Source organism: Stomoxys calcitrans, chromosome 5, assembly GCF_963082655.1.
Source record: "Stomoxys calcitrans chromosome 5, idStoCalc2.1, whole genome shotgun sequence".
NCBI lineage: Eukaryota > Metazoa > Arthropoda > Insecta > Diptera > Muscidae > Stomoxys > Stomoxys calcitrans.
In genome coordinates this window covers 128,835,102-128,852,806 of record NC_081556.1, presented here as the reverse complement: position 1 = coordinate 128,852,806, position 17,705 = coordinate 128,835,102, and the positions used below count along the sequence as shown (strand labels likewise).

The following is a 17,705-nucleotide window of genomic DNA, read 5'->3' as shown; positions in this document are numbered from 1 at the left end:
CAAAAGTTTTGTTGTTTTTCTCCATATACCTGTTTAAAACAAAATTAAATTTTGTTATTGGGGTGTTATTTCTTGGAGCCAAATTTCTTACCGCTGAAAATGGACCCAAAAGTTTTGTTGTTGTTTTCCATATACCAGTTTGGGCTATATTTTGGGGTGTTATATCGTGGGAGGCCACCGTAGCGCCGAGGTTAACATGTCCGCCTATGACGCTGACTACCTGGGTTCGAATCCTGGCAGGAACATCAGATCAATTTTCAGCGATGTTTATCCCCTCCTAATGCTAGCGACATTTGTGAGGTACTTTGCCAGGTAAAAACTTCTCCCCAAAGAGGTGTCGCTTTGCGGCACGCCGTTTGGACTCGGCTATAAAAAGCAGGTCCCTTATTATTGAGCTTGAAATTGAATAAGACAGCACTCATTGATATGTGAGAAGTTTGTTCATGTTATTGGAATGTTCATGGGCAAATTTGCATTTCGTGGGGTTAAACTTTATACCACTTTTAAGGTGGTATGAAGTTTGGATTCCTTTTGAAAGTTTTAAGAAAATTTTATTCCTATACCAAACTTTGGTATTAAGTTGTCCCCAATTTTGTTGTTCATTTTAAACTAAGTTTTCATTTCTTTGTCTTTGAATTTTGTTACTAAGTACAACTTTATATAAATAAAACTTAATAGAGTCCGAATTGGCATATTTAAAATGTTATTTTCAAATGCCATTTCGTTTTCACATACTTTGCCATATGGAGCCACACAACATTGAACAATAAAGTCAAGGACCACATGTGGTGCATTCATTCACATTTGAACTGCTAAAGTAGATTATAAACTTTAATGTTTATGGCTTTTAATAGTGGAAATGCTTAAACATTTCATTTTTAATGCGAAGGATTTCAATCTCGAGTCATTTGCTAAAGTCGAAGGATATCTGAAATAAAAGTTCACAAAGTTACAATAAATTAAAAAAGTTTATTGTACGCTGTAATTACACGCTGCTGACACTTCGACTGACACTCTTTGGTGGTAGCAGAACATAGAGACAATTTTAGTTATAGGTACTGTATGCCAAAAACACAAGATACTTCTCCTTAATTATACTGTTGTAGCTGTACATACTCGTATACAAATAAATTTGATTCAATGTGATGCCTTAGGGTGGAACGAAAAGGGCCTAAGTGAAATTGAATGTTTAAAATATTGAGAGTTGGTATGATTTTAATTAAGGGCGCACAGTGGATCAAGCGACAAAAAATTGGAAATTGGAAATAGCGACAAAAAATTGGAATCTGTTCCACGGGCATTTTTTTCTCTTTTTTGGGTTTGAAAAATTTGTGTGAAATTTGCAGTATATAGCTTAAAATTTGACTGAGTTATAATGAAAACACTGAAAAAAACCAAAGCAAATTCATACCTCGTTAACGGTACACGATATCATGGTACATTATGCATTTTTATACCCTCCACCATAGGATGGGGGTATGCTAATTTCGTCCTTGCGTTTGCAACACATCGAAATATTGATCTGAGACTCAACAATGTATATATATTCTTGATCGTCTTAGCATTCTAAATCGATTAAGCCCTGTCCATCCGTCTGTTGAAAGCACGCTAACTTTCGAAGGAATAAAGTTAGGCGCTTGAAGTTTTGCATTAATAATTCCTATTAGTGTAAGTCGGTTGAGATTGTAAATGGGCTATATCGGTTTATATCTTCATATAGCTTCCATATAAACCGATCTCGGATTTTGACTTCTTCAGCCTCTAGAGGGCGCAATTTTTATCCGACGTGGTTGAAATTTAGCACCAAGTATTTTATTTTGACTTCCAACAATTGTGCTAAGTATGGTCCAAATCGGTCCATAACTCGATATAGCTTCCAAATAAACCGATCTCGGATGTTGACTTCTTGAGCCGCTAGAGGGCGCAATTATTATCCGCTTTGGTTTACATTTTGCATGTGGTGATTATTTTGACTTCCAACAACAACTGTGCCAAGCTCCAATATAAACCAATCTCCCGATTACACTTCTTGAGCCTCTAGAGGACGCAATTCTTAACCGATGTAACTGAAATTTTGCACAAAGTGCTTTATTTTGACTTCAAACAACTGTGCCAAGTATGGTCCAAATCGATTTATAACCTCCCATATAAACCGATCTCGGGTCGTGACTTGTTCAGCCTCTAGAGGGAGGGTGCAATTATTATCCGATTTGGGTGAAGTTTAGCATGAAGTATTTTTGTTTGACCAAAACGCCCTCTAGAGGCCGCCATTATTCGCCGATTTGGCTGAACAGTTGACCATCAACAACTGTGCCAAGTATAACCGAAATGAGTTCAATACCTGACACAGCTCCCATATAAACCGATCTTGGATCTTCACTTCTTTAGCCGCTAGAGGGAGCAATTATTAATCGATTTGGCTTAAATTTAGAACCAAGTGTTTTATTTTGACCTCTAACAATTGTGCCAAGTATGGTCCAAATCGGTTCTTAACCTGATATAGCTCCCATAAAACTGACCTCGGATGTTGATTTCTTGAGCCGCTAGAGGGCGCAATGATCATCCGATTTGGCTGAAATACTACACGAAGTATTTTGGTTGGACCATCAACAACTGCGCCTAGTATGGTCCAAATCGATTAATAACTTGATATAGCTTCCATATAAACCGATCTCGGTTCTTGACTTTTTCAGCCTCTAGAGGGCGCAATTATTAACCAATTTGGCAGAAATATTGCACGAAGTTGTCTATTTTGACTTTCAATAATTATGCCAAGCATGGTCTAAATCGGTTCATAACCTGATATGGCTCCCATATAAACCAATTTCCCGATTACACTTCTTGAGCCTCTAAAGGGAGCAATTCTTATCCGATTTGGCTGAAATATTCAACAAAAAGGTGTAGAGGTGTATCAAAACTCGCTGTGTCAAATTTCATTAAAATCGGATAAAAATGCTCAATTTATGGTCTCAATACTTTATATGTGGAGATCGGTCTGTATGGCGGCTATATTCAAATATGGCCCGATCCGTACGATATTCAACACAAACGTGTAGAGGGCTACTAAAACGAAAATCGATATTGGATGAAAAATACGTTTTTTATGTGCTCAATACCCTATATCGCGAGATCGGTCTATGCAATTTGCAAATTCTGCCCATGAACATTCCACTAGGGAACAGGAACAAACTTCTCACATATTGCAAATTCTGCCCATGAACACTCCACTAGGGAACAGGAACAAACTTCTCACATATCAATGAGTGCAGTCCGATTCAAGTTTATGCTAAATGATAAGGGGCCTCCTTTTTATAGCCAATTCCGAACGGCGTGCCGCAGTGCGACACCTCTTAAGAGAGAAATTTTACATGACATAGTACCTCACAAATGTTGCCAGCATTAGAAGGGGAAAACTACCGCTGAACATTTTTTCTGATGGTCTCGTCAGGATTCGAACCCAGGCGTTCAGCGTCATAGGCGGACATGCTTACCTCTGCGCTACGGTGGCCTCTGTTGATATATGGCAGCTATATCTTAATATGATCCGATCTGAACCACATTTCACAAGAATGAATAGAGGTCTACCAAAACTGACTGTGCCAAATTTCATGGAATTCGGATGAAAAATCTCCTCTTATGAGCTAAATGCTCTATATCGAATGATCGGTCTATATAACAGCTATATTCAAATATATATCCGATCTGTACTACATTTTACAAATAGGTGTAGGGGTCTACCAGAACTCAATGTGCTAAATTTCATCGAAATCAGATGACACATTTTCCTTTTATAGGCTCAATACACAATATCGGGAGATCGGTCTGGATCTGGACCACATTTGATAGGAATGTATAGGGGTCTACCATAACTCACTCTGCCAATTTTCATCGATATCGGTTAATAAATGAATCATTTATGGCCTTAATACCCTATATCGGGAGATCGGGCGGTCGGTCTATAGAGAAGCTATATCTAAATAAGGTCCGATCTGCGCCACATATGATAGGAATGGGTAGGGGTCTATCAGAACTCACTGTGCCAAATTGCATTGAAATCGGATAAAAAATGACTAATTTAATGCCTCAATATTTAAAGCCTGGAGATCGGTCTATATAGCGGCTACATATAACTAAATTTCGATTTTAAGAGATCAGAAGGTCAGGGTTATATACAAAGAATACGAAATCATCAAAAATTGTTTGGAAAATGTTCTTATACCCAAGATATTTGCAAAATTATAAATACCCTGCTTTTGGGTATATATGGGTAAATACGAGGGTATTTACACAATTCACCGGGTAAATACCTTTTTGGTATTTACCCATTGCCCATCTCTATCCATAATTCTTTGTTTGCCTATAATGAGATATCGGCCAAAGAACTTGACAAATGCGATCCATGGTGGAGGGCACATAAGATTTGGCCCAGCCGAACTAAGTTCGCTTTTACTTGGTTGAGAAGATCAAAAGTTATGGAAAGGTCAAAAGTTATTGAAGAAGTCAAAAGTGGTAAACTTTGACAACCTATATCTCACCCTGTGTTGATGAAATATGTATACCTACAGCTCCACTTTCACGAAAGCCTATTGTCCTCCTCTAAAAATGTCAAGAAAATTTTTTACCGTTAAGATAAGAAGTTTTTGACCTATTTCCAATTTTTTTGTGGTTTGCAAAAAATTTGCACTCGCAGATCAATGTTTCGAGGTGGTACAAACAAAATTCGTATATTAGGATTATAATACCCCCTATCGTATAGTGGAGGATACTTCTTTCTTCTTTCAGGGAGTCGGAAACAGTTTTCAGTCCCCTGGGTTCTCAATGTAGAATCTCAGGCCCACTCTGGATCAAAGCTAGAGGACAGAGTGAACCCGGGGGTCTAACCTACTGCATGAAAGAAGTAGGTTAGGTTATGTTGAAAAGAGGGTGCCGATATGAGCGTCATGCCACCTAAGCCAGCAATCGGCTAAATACTTATTACTGACTTAGGTGTATCGTATGTCCATAGAGGCATGGGGCTCATATCGGCACCCTCTATCCAACATAACCTAACCTAACCTACTTCTGCCATGCGTGCATTAACCCACAAATTATAGCCACATGTAATTAATGGCAACTGTTTAAGTTTTCTTAAGGACGTTTAAGCTGTTCATTTCTTCTTAAACTTTATTCTCCTGTGTTTGTAGCGATAAACTCAAACTCACCCAAGCGTTAGATTGGCCGATGGCAAAGATTTAAGTTGGTACTTACCTTAAATGTGATGGTTGTCATCAATATTCGCTTTCGCTGCGTGTACCCTGTTCGCCACTATGCCACATTAAATCCCGTAGCGAGTGAATGAGTTAATGTGACATCAAGATTTATTATGTCATTAAAGGGATTCTACGGATACAATGAAAGAAGACAAAAAACCAAGGTAAAGGATAAGATGATATTTCTTCAGAGGATTAAGAAGGCAACATTATGCTATCAAAAAAAAAAAAACAAAAAAGTACGAAGAAAAAACAACACCATCAGTTTTCACAAAAACTACTCAAACAGACATCTACAGGTAATTGCAATTGTTACTCTTGCTGCTATCTGCACAGGTAAATTGTATTAAATTGCTTCAGCTGAAACGTGCAACATGAGTACACTACAAAAGGACAAAAAACCCACGTAGAGTGACTGATGTGCTGGTGGACTTCACAGAATATGGATATCCGTGAAAAAAAAACAAAGAAGGCTTTGAGTATAAGAAGATGTAAATTTTTGCTTAAGATTTTTTCTCGTAAGACAATAGACTGTAACGACAAGTTGCCTCTGGGTTCTACACCCACAGAAAAAATCAAACACGACGTTGAAAAAGCTACCACATTCGTTCATAAAAGTGAATCACACACAGATGTCATTAGATCAATCATAAGTGTTTATAAACCAACAACAGTTGTGTTGAAGTTGAAAATCGTTCACAGTCGTTCACATTATGACAACCTCTAGTGCACCATCTTTTAAAAGATTGTTAAAAGTTTTTGTGTGCCGCTGAGTATCGAACCTATGTTTCAACAATCCCATTGCGTGTTTACACACGCCTTACCACATTACACCAAACTTCTCTCCAAAGAGGAGTCGTAGTGCGGCACGCCGTTCGGAGTCGGCTATAAAAAGGAGGCCCCTTATCATTGAGCTTTAACTTGAATCGGACTGCACTCATTGATATGTGAGAAGTTTGCCCCAGTTCCTTGGTGGAATGATCAGGGGCAAAATATATATTTTATTTGCTTAACGGTGTCTTAAAGGTAGAATGTTGGGGGTGCGTTTCGGGAGCACATCCGCTGGGGGGCTATTTGGGTCGGTTTGCGAGCGCGTACACCCCAATGCACGGTTAGGCACTGGGGTTCATACCCTAATACTCGGTAGGACACGCAGATTGGTGGCTCAGAGGTATACGCCAATACACGGTTGGGCACTGATTTGTGGCTAGAAGGCACAGCCTATTACACGCCACTGTTCGGGGTCACAGGGGAACGGCTCCCAGTGCCGTGCGAAAGACGCACTCCATTTATAAATAGCGCACTCGAGCGCAGTGGCTAGGAGGCACACTCTATTATACGGCACAATACGCGGGTTGGTGGCTAGGAGACACACCTTAGTTAACGGCACTGTTCAGGTTCACTGACGAACGGCACGGGGAGGCGAGAGATGCACGCCGTTTATAAAAATCGGGCTTTCGAGCGCGTTGGCAAAGAGGCACAATAAGGGGGTTGGTGGCTAGGAGGCACACATTAGTACACGACACTGTCCGGGTCCACTGAGGAACGGCAAGGGGAGGCGAGATGGGGCACTCCGTTGATAAAAAGCGCGATTTCGGGTGCGGTGGCAAGGAAGCACAATACGCGGGTTGGTGGCTAGGAGACACACCATAGTACACGGCACTGTTCGGGTTCACTGAGGAACGGCACGGGGAGGCTAGATGGGGCACTCCGTTGATAAAAAGCGGAATTTCGGGCGCGGTGGCAAGGAAGCACACCCTATTTACAACACAATACGCAGGTTGGTGGCTAGGAGGCACACCTTAACACACGGCACAGTTCGGGTTCACGGAGGAACGGCACGGGGAGACGAGATAGGGCACAGGGTTCACAGAGGAATGGCACGGGGAGGTGGGAGAGGCACTCCGTTTATAAAAAGCGGGCGTTCGAGCGCAAGGAGGCACACCTTATTATACGGCACAATACGAGGGTTAGTGGCTAGGAGGCGCACCCTAGTACACGGGACTTCCGGATTCACTGGCGAGTGAGAGCTCTCCGTTGATAAAAGCGAGATTTCGGGCGCGTTGACAAAAGACTGACAACGAGGCACACCCAAATATACGGCACTGTTCACTCACGATCACGAAGCTAAGAGGCAAGAGGGCACTCTATTTACAGTTGGCACTGGGCGACGAATGAGCACACCCTAATATGTTTAAGGCAGTACACTGATAGAAAAATTACGTTACTTTGCCAATATCGCCTGGTATTATTTTTTTGAGTCATTGGCAAAGAATTAATTGCTGAATACAAAGAATTGAGGTTGGTCATGGTGTAACATTACTTTTTGTAATTATTAAGAAAAATAATCGAAATAAAATTAGATTAAAATTATTTTCGATTAAAATTAAAATAATTTTTTTTTTGGTTCATTAGGGAATGAAATCAATTACGGTTTGGTACTAAAACCAATAACGGTCTGGTGCTAAAACCAATACCAGTTCGGTAATAAGGCTAGAACCAAACGTTACTTGTCATTTTATGCTTCATCCATACCATCCCGTGTTGCTTTACTATCAATACCGTGTGTTACTGAAATGAGCACATTTGGTATCAACTTTTCTCAGGGTGTAAGGCACTCTCAGATGACTCTAATCACAAGAGATGGTCTGTCGGAGACTCCGACGTATATGACATACATTTTCGACGTATAACTAATTTTTGACAGATTTAAAAAATAATTAGGAAATCGTACAATGAGTACAATTTTTGTGAATTTATGAATATGGCAACACTGGTGCATAGGTTAGAACGTGCTCCTATGACTTTTTATAGGTCTTATAACAAGTATATGACGTTTACAACTTTTTGAGAGTCGAAAACCTAAAAAACCGACATACAGAACATCTCTGCTACTCACCATTTCTGTCAGGCTTCTGACTTCTTGGTTGACTGTTGTTGATCGGTTTCTCCGCTAAGGGAGAAACCGATCTAAGTGCTATTGTTTGTCAATAGGCAAAACTGGACTCAACTCTCGTTGATTAACTTAAAGCTACTATTCAATGCAAGGTTCTTAACCTAAGATGTGGGCCAAAACTAACTTTCGTCGTCACAAAGTCAACTGACTTTCGTCGTCATGTTGATGGAAACATATCTTAGGGCAAAGATCCCTGGAGATCGCATGTCTCTGCAACAGCATACATATAGTAAGGGCAAGTCCACTGAAACAGCCCTTCACGACTTAGTCGGCTACATAGAGGGTTTTCCTGCTGTCAAGAAATATACGAATTGCATTGAAGGTGCTTTCAATGGCGCGTAGACTCTAGAAGATATACTTCAGGAAGCTCTACGTACGACGCGAAGTGGGCTACCGAAAGTGGTCTTGGCGTAAATCCGACAAATAAGAAAGTTGTTCTTTTCAACCGGAGATACAAGCTAACCACAGTGGCACCTGACTCCTTGGGAGGAGGGAATGTTCCATTTACTGAAAGCGGAAATTGAACTTGAAATGAAGCAATTTGGAAAGGCCAAGAAAGGCAACTCTTGCACTGTACACCTGCAAAGAGAGCCATTGGCAGCAACACTGTTGTGAGGCTAAGGCAGCTATCTCTTTGGTAATGCGGCGGTTACGGACAAAGTGTTATCCTTGATACAATGTCCGTCCAATGTTGCCAAAATTTTGCACAACGCTTGCAATATCTGGGAAGTTTGGTCGAAATCGGTTCAGATTTGGATATAGCTCCCATATATATGTTCGTTCGATTTTGAGAAATATTCCAATAAAGTGCTTATTTATTAACCGATTCTCTTGAAATTTGGGGGGAAAGATTATGTTATGACTTTTAATATAACTGTTGAATTTCATAGAAATCGGTTACGATTTAGATATAGCTGTCATATATGTATATCGTATATATATTCACCCCTAGAGCCATTGCAATCGCATTTCTTGAGCAATCTTGGCAAAATTTTGCACAACGCTTTCATCGACGACTACAACAATATCTGAAAAGTTTGGTCGAAATCGGTTCAGATTTAGATATATCTTCCATATATATGTTCGTCCGATTTTGAGAAATATTGCAATGAAGTAGTCATTTATTAAAGGATTATCTTGCAATTTAGCAGGAGGGGTTTTCTTATGACTCTTAATATTACAGGTGAATATCAAAGAAATCTGTTCAGATTTAGATGTAGCTGTCGTAAATTTATATCGCCCGATTTACACTCCAAGAGCCACGGCAAGCGCATTTATTAACCAATCTCGCCAATTTGCACAACGCTTTCATCGACGACTACCACAATATTTGGGAAGTTTAGTCAAAATCGGTTGAGATTGAGATATAGCTCCCATATATATATATATATACATATATATATATATATATATATATATATATATATATATATATATATATATATATATATATATATATATATATATATATATATATATATATATATATATATATAATATATATATATATATATATATATATATATATGCTCGTCAGATTTTGGGTAATTTGCCATAACGTTGTCATTGGTCAAGCGTAGTTATTACAGTTTAAACATATTTAGCTCCCACATTGTACTTATAGGGTAGCTGTAGGGTATTCTACAATCACCACCGCCCGACTTTTGCCTTTCTTACTGGCTTTATTTTGAATAATATTCTCATTTTGCAAAGTAATTGAATGTGGTTGGCAAATTTATTTTGAGCAATTTGTACGGATTTTTGAAAATGCCATGTATCTCTGGGAATTGTATTTGTTTACACTTCTGTATTTGTTATTTGCTTTGGTTTTTCCAAAAATCCTATTCAGAAAGCACTTCGATGATTAGTGATATTTAATTTTTTCCAGTATGAATTTTTAAATGTTGTTGTTGGTCTATCATAACCATATCATAACCTAATTGGGACTTCTCTACAACAAATTTTGTTTACGTAAATTTTCTATGCTCTTGAAACTCCACAGCCACCCCGTTCGCCTGCCTGCCTATCATTTAGGTGTGTCGCAGACAGATTCAAATGAGAATGTTTCACAAACAATGAATTTGCGTCGAAAGCCTCAACAGCAACACCACATCACATCAACACCAGTCATCAATGTCATTTGCATTATCCATGGACCCAGATGTTGACAGCTGTTCTCCTGGCAACTTGACAAAGTATAAGTTAAACCTCCTGGAAGCGATATCACAACCTTACATACATTCTTGCCATGGCAAACTCGTACCTATACAGGTACATCAACACAAGCAGTAGGCAGGAAGTGCGACATAGAAAAGGAGAAAGAGATAGAGTGCTGACAATCGAGAAAAAAATTAACATCACGTCTTGACTGTTTCGTATGCTTCTCCATATCCTTTTCCCATTACGGCTGGCATGAATGGAAATGAAGATTTATTTGTGCACCCCCCTATTGGATTAGTATACCAGGAAACCAATACCCAGCCACATACGCCATAGAAGACACGGAAAGTACTTGTTCTTAATTTAAAATGTATTCTCCTTCGCGCAAGTCACTCACATGATTGAATGTCAGCCGCAAGGTGGCAAATGCATTCGTCTTCAGCTCACGTCAACCTTTGGAATAATATATCAATTTGAATTTAATACACCCCAGCATTGTCGTAGTGTAGCACTTATCATCCATACATGCATGCATACATCCATCCTTGGTTTTGATCCCACTTATGGGAGTATTTTAAAATTATTAACTAACTCTTGTTACATGTAGAGTTGAATATCTTATCATGCACAAAGCAAAAACAAGAAGGATTTGCTGCCCCAGGGATTTGGCTTTGGCACAGAATTAAAATCTCGAAAATGATTCGCAATATGTTATTGCAGAAATTATTCCAAGAAAGTTATACATCATACTGTACCATGAGAGCGATTGAGCAAAGGATCAAAAAACCTTAACAAATTCGATGGCATGATTAAAAGCACAAGAATTGCCCGCAATTTTTATTCTTGGATTTGCTGCATATTAAAATGCTCCAAGGATTTGACAGATATTTTGCACAAAATTAAAATCTCAAAAAAGATTTCGCCGAAATTCTAAAAATAAAGGGGAAATCTCAAAAAAAAAAAGGAGAAACATTGAAAAATTCAATGACATGTTAAAAACAAAAAGTTTTTTATAACACTCTACCCTCTACCCAAATTGTCAATAATGCCAGATCTAGAAGATGTATAAGATGTATGTATACGATGGGTGAATTTTTATGTGGACCATTACAGTACATCAAAAAACACAAATGCGGCAAACAAAACTTTGGTCGGCTGGCATAGTGGGCCACCTCACCCCCAAATATCGAATCGAATATCCATATTTTGGGCCAATGTCTAAAGGGCTGCCCCACCCCCAGATTAATTCACATGTCGGTTGATCACCACAATGTGGGACACAAATGAAAAATCTTTAGATGTAGAATGTGAATCTGGGCGCCATCACAGTGGGCCCTTAACAATTACGCCCAAAATTGAAAACGAAAAAAGGCCCAAAATTTGGGGTTGCTTTTTCATAATGAAAAATGACCCCAAAACAAATGCACCCCAAAAAAGCGTTAAGTTCGGATACTCAACACCTCGGGTATATATGTAAACCACCTTTCATCATAATCCGGTGAAAAATTCATTTATGGCCCCATAGCAGCTTTATAAAAATATGCTCCGATTTGGATTAAATTCGACATGGATATTGAGTGGTCTATTAAGTACAAGTCATTGTTCAATTTTGTAGAACAAAATATTGGTCTTTTTGGTAGCCATATTCAAAAATAGACCGATTTGAACTATATACGACACGTATATCGAAATGCCTATCATAAGTCACTGTGTCAAATTTAAGCGAAATCGTATTATAAAGGTGCCTTTTATGGGTCAAAGACTTTATATCGAGAGATCGGTTTGTATGGAAGCTATATCAAAATCTGAACCCATCTGGGCCAAATTGAAGAGGGCTGACGAAGGGCCCATCACAACTCACTGTCCCAAATTTGGGGAAATCGGACAATGAATGTGCCTTTTATGGGCCCAAAACCTTAAATCGAGAGATCGGTCTATATGGCAGCTATGTCCAAATCTAGACCGATTTGGACCAAATTGATGAAAGTTGTCGAAGAACCTAACGTAACTCACTGTCCCAAATTTCGGGGAAATCGTACAATAAATGTGCTTTTTATGAACCGAAAACCTTATATTGAGAGATCGGTCTATATGGCAGCTATGTCCAAATCTGAACCGATCTGAGCCAAATTGAAGAAGAATGTTGAAGGGCCTAACACAACTCACTGTCCCAAATTTCAGCAAAACCGGATAATAAATGTAGCTTTTTTGGGGCTAAGAACTTAGATCGGCGCATCAGTCTATATGGGGGCTATATCAAGATATAGTCCGATATAGCCCATTTCGAACTTAATCTGCTTATGGACAAAAAAGAATTTGTGCAAAGTTTCAGCTCAACATCTCTATTTTTAAAAACTGTAGCGTGATTTCAACAGACAGACGGACGGACATGGCTAGATCGTCTTTGATTTTTAAGCTGATTAAGAATATATATATTTTAAGGGTCAGAAATGTATATTTCGATGTGTTGCAAACGGAATGATAAAATGTATATACCCCATCCTTCGGTGGTGGGTATAAAAATAAATCCTTTGCGTCCCAATATAAAATTGGCCCAAAATTGGGTTTGCTTTTTCATTAGGAAAAATGACTCCAAAACAAATGCACTCCAAACAATAAATCCAATTTGCGTCCCAATGTTAAATTGGGTTCTAATTGCGATTAAGAATTTGGAGTGTGTTTTCATAATGCAATTTCACACCAAACACCAACATGCAAATAGACTCCAAAATGTGTATCACCCCAAATATTTTGCTGTGGGCCCCTTAACAATTACGCCCCGAATTAAAAATGAAAAAAGCCCCCAAATTTGGGGTGATTTTTCTTTATGAAGAACAAATACAAATTGCATCCCAATATTAAATTGAAGTCAAATTGCGATTAAGAATTTGGGGTGTATTTTCATAACGCAATTCCACACCAAACACCAACATTCAAATACACCCCAAAATGTGTAGGTTAGGTTAGGTTTAAGTGGCAGTCTGCCATCAAACTTACTTAGACGTTTTCGTCCATTGTGATACCGCATGAGCAGAAGAAGGAAGATGACTTCTAGTTCCCACCGTGGAAACAACAACGAATGTTCAAATCCTCTTATCAGACAGGTGCTCAAAGAAATGAGAACCGAAACTGGAACTACTTCTGACTACCAGTGCGGTACACTCACACAGAAGATGTTCTATAGTCTCTTCTTCCTCACAGCTTCTGCAAAAGTCGCCAACCTTCAATCTGTCAGCATGTTATCCGATCAGACAGTGGCCTGTCATGGCGGATACAATGTCTGAGACGTCTGTTCTAGATAGTGATAGCAAAGCGGTAGACCTCTTCAAGTCTAGATTACGCCACATAGTTTTGGAATGCACAGCCCCCTCTTTGCGACCATCTATCATTCGTTGTCCTTCGTGCCTGGTCCTGAAAACTTAGCTTACATGTCGCTAGAGGCATACCCACAGATTCCAGTTTCCCTGTGTAAGGTAATGTAGTTTCTAGTCTCGCAAGCTCGTTTTACAATTCCCTGGGATATCTCTGGTGCTCGGCATACAGAACAGATGCATTTTGAACTGTTCAGTCATCTCGTTGAGAGATCTGCGACAGTCGAGGGTGGTTTTGTGTTCAGAAATACGTTCTCCAGGGATTTAATGGCTGTCTGAGAAGATATTAATGGCAATCGTTGTAATGACATTATGTCTTAGCCATTTAACCACTTCCTGAATTGGAAGGATCTCTGCTTGATACACACTGCAGTGGTCGGGTAACCTTTTCGATATGACCAGTTCTAGATCTTTAGAGTACACCCCAAAGCCCACCTGGTCGTCTAGTTTGGAACTATCCGTATAGAGGTCTATGTAACTTCTATTACCTGATATATCGTACTTCCAATCGGTTCTATCAGAAATAGTTATACAGTACATGGTCTAATCATCGGACATTGTATCCAGGACAAATACTGTCCGTAGCCGCCACATGACTAAAGAGAAGCTCCCTTCGCCTCACTGCAGTGGTCGCAGCAATACAAGATGTTGCATTAAATTCATTGCATCAGATGTTGTCGTCCTCAGTGCGGCTGTGATGCACAAACAAGCCATCCTTTGGATCCGGTTGAGAGGCCGTCCACCACACCACAATACCATATAGCATTATAGGTCTAACAACTGCAGTATATACCCGGTTTAAACCGCCAACTTTTGCCAATGGCTCTCTTGCAGGTGTATAGGTCAAGAATTGCCTTTCTTGCCCTTTCCAAAATTTTGGATTTGAAGTTCAATTTCCCGTCCAGCAAAACACCCATTTACAAGCACCATCAATGTTAAGAAATGCTTCCATTGCATATTCCTTGACAACGAGAGAACCCTCTATGTAGTCGACTGGGGCGTGTAGGACTGTTTCAGTGGATTTGCCTTTACTATATGCATGCTGCTGCCGCGACAGGCGATCTCCAGGGATCTTTGCCCTAAGATAAGTTTCTATCAACCAACATAAAGGATGACAGACTAATAGGACGAAAATATTGCGCCTTCGTGTGGTACAGTTTTCCTGCTTTAGGAATGAAAATGACGTTCGTGTTCCTCCATCCCACAGATATATATGACATTCTGATACAAGCAGAGTATATCTCCCTAAGCCAGGGAACCAGTCTATTAGACACAGCTTGTAATTCAACCGGTAATACATCATCAGGCCCTGGCGACTTAAACTTCTTATAGCCCAAAGGATTTTCGGCTCAGACACAATTTCCCTAATAGCCTCAGACGAATGCATATCAGTGACAACCTCTTCGGGCGCCACTTTATCCGTTGGAGAATTTTCCGGGAAATGTGTATCAACGAGTAGTTCTAGTGTTTCCTCACTAGACATTGTCCATACATTCTCTGACTTCTGAATATACCGTATATACCCACCGTAATAGGTCTCGAGAACAGAATGGGGATTGCAAATGGACCATATCGGTTCACATTTAGATATAGCCTCCATATAGACCTATCTCCTGATAAGACTTCTTGAGCCCCTGGAAGCCGCAATTTTTGTCCGATTTGGCTGAAATTTTGTATGTAGTGATATGTTATGACTTCCAATAACTGTGCCTAGTACGTTCCAAATCGGACTATAACCTGATATAGCTTCCATATAACCGATCTCCCGATTTGACTTCTTGAGACCTTACAAGCCGCAATTTTTGTTCGATTTGACTAAAATTTAGCATGTAGTGTTTCGTTAAGACTTCCAACAACTGTGCCTAGTACGGTCTAAATCAGTCTATAACCTGATATAGCTTCCATATAAACCGATCTCCCGAATTTGACTTCTTGAGCCCTTAGAAGCCCCAATTTTTGTCCGATTTAACTGCATGAGGTGTTATGTTACGATTTCCAACAACTGTGCCTAGTACGTTCCAAATCGGTCTATAACCTGATATAGCTTCCATATAAACCGATCTCCCGATTTGACTTCTTGAGTACATACAAGCCGCAATTTTTGTCCGATTTGGAAAAAATGTTGTATGTATTGTTCTGTTATGACTTCCAACAACTGTGAGAAGTACGGTGCAAATCAGTCTATAACCTGACATAGCTTCCATATAATCCGGTCTCTCGATCATCCTTGTTCGGTTACTAGAAGCTTAAATTTTTGCTGGTTTGGCAGAAGTTTGGTATGTAGATTAAAATTATGCCCTTCAACTAAATTTATTTTGTATAAATTTTTTGCAGAAATCATGGTGGAGGGGCTTCCAAGATTCGGCCCGGCCGAACTTAGCAAACTTTTACTTCTCATTATACCCTACCCTATAACTTTGTGAGGAGGAGAGATAGACCCATTGATAAGTATACCGATCGACTTTAGAATCACTTTCTGATTCGATTTACCTACGTCCGTCTCTTTGTCTGTCTGTCCGTCTCTCTGTCTGTCTGTCCACATTAATTTGTGTACAAAATACAGGTCCCAATTTCCATCCGAATGTTTTCAAATTTGGCACACGAATTTCCTGGGGCCTTACGACGAAGACTATTGAAATTGGATAAAATCGGATCAGATTCAGAAAAAGCTCCCATATATATGTTCGTCAGATTTGGACTAAAATTGCAATTTTATCGTCATTTGTAAACTGATTCTCACAAAATTCTGCACGAAAGATTATCTTGTAAGTCTCGAAATTATTGGTGAGTTTTAGAGAAATCGGTTCAGATTTTGATATAGCCCCCATATATAGGTTCGCCCGATTTCGACTAAAATTGCAATTAAATCGTCATTTGTAGACCGATTCTCAGGACATTTTGCACGAGGGATTCTCTTATAAGTGTCGACATCAATGGTGAATTTCACAGAAATCGGCTCAGATTTAGATATAGCTCCTATATATATATGTTCGTCCAATTTGGACTAAAATTACAATTATATCCACATTTGTAAACCGATTCTCACGAAATTTTGCACGAGGGATTCTCTAATAAGTCCCGACATTATTGGTGAATTTTATAGAAATCGGCTCAGATTTAGACATAGCTCCCATATATATGTTCGTCCGATTTGGACTAAAATTGCAATTAAATCGTCATTTGTAAACCGATTCTCACGAAATTTTGGCGAGGGATTCTTAATAAGTCCTGACATAATTGGTGAGTTTCATAGAAATCGGTTCAGATTTAGATATAGCTCCCATATATATTTTCGTTCGAAATCGAATAATTCTCAATAATTTAGTAATTTGTTAACCGATCTGCACAAAATTTGGTACAAAGGTTTCTCTCTTCTGATGACTGACGAATTTCATAGAAATTTACATATATATGCATCTCCCGGTTTTTTACTTTTAAGGCTTTTGCTAACGCAAAAATTTGCACAACGATTTATTCTATGGCTCCTACAATATGTACGGATTTTGATCGAAATTCTACCTATCAAACTTAAGCAAAATTTTAAATTCGACAACTTAGCCTGCACATCCAATGTGGTGTAGCGTATCGAAAGGTCGGCTTAGCCCGACTTTAGCCAGTCCTTACCTATTTGCGTTTGAAATATAGGTGATGGGAAATTAACGATAGTATCGATATTATCGATATTTATTATTAAAACTATCGAAAATATCGATTGTTGCGATTATCGATAGTTTGTTTGCCAGCTCTAGAAGCAATACCAAAGCACAAAGCGAATAAAAAAATTAATACAGTTGGAAGTTATGAGAGAAATCATAGTACAAAATGTTGGTCCAATCGGATGAAAATAGCGCCCTCTATAGGCGCAAACTATCTTATAGGATGTCGGATCGCTTATTTTTTGTTCAATTTTGCAAAAAAATTAACTTTACCGAGAGTATCGATTGGAAAGATATCAATCGATATTCAGAT

The 17,705-nt window shown here is 39.1% G+C and overlaps 1 protein-coding gene across 2 annotated transcripts in view; it reads right to left on the bottom strand.

Moving 5' to 3' along the window:
- LOC106080963 (G-protein coupled receptor dmsr-1) overlaps positions 1 to 17,705 on the bottom strand; it is a 269,442-nt gene that overhangs the window by 112,292 nt on the left and 139,445 nt on the right. The window contains exon 3 of one of the 2 annotated variants that reach the window (XM_013242600.2): positions 5,248 to 5,379. The exons of the other annotated variant lie outside the window; for it this stretch is intronic. The gene's annotated coding sequence lies outside the window, so the exon portion shown is untranslated. The remainder of the gene's footprint in view (positions 1 to 5,247; positions 5,380 to 17,705) is intronic. 2 annotated transcript variants of the gene reach the window in all.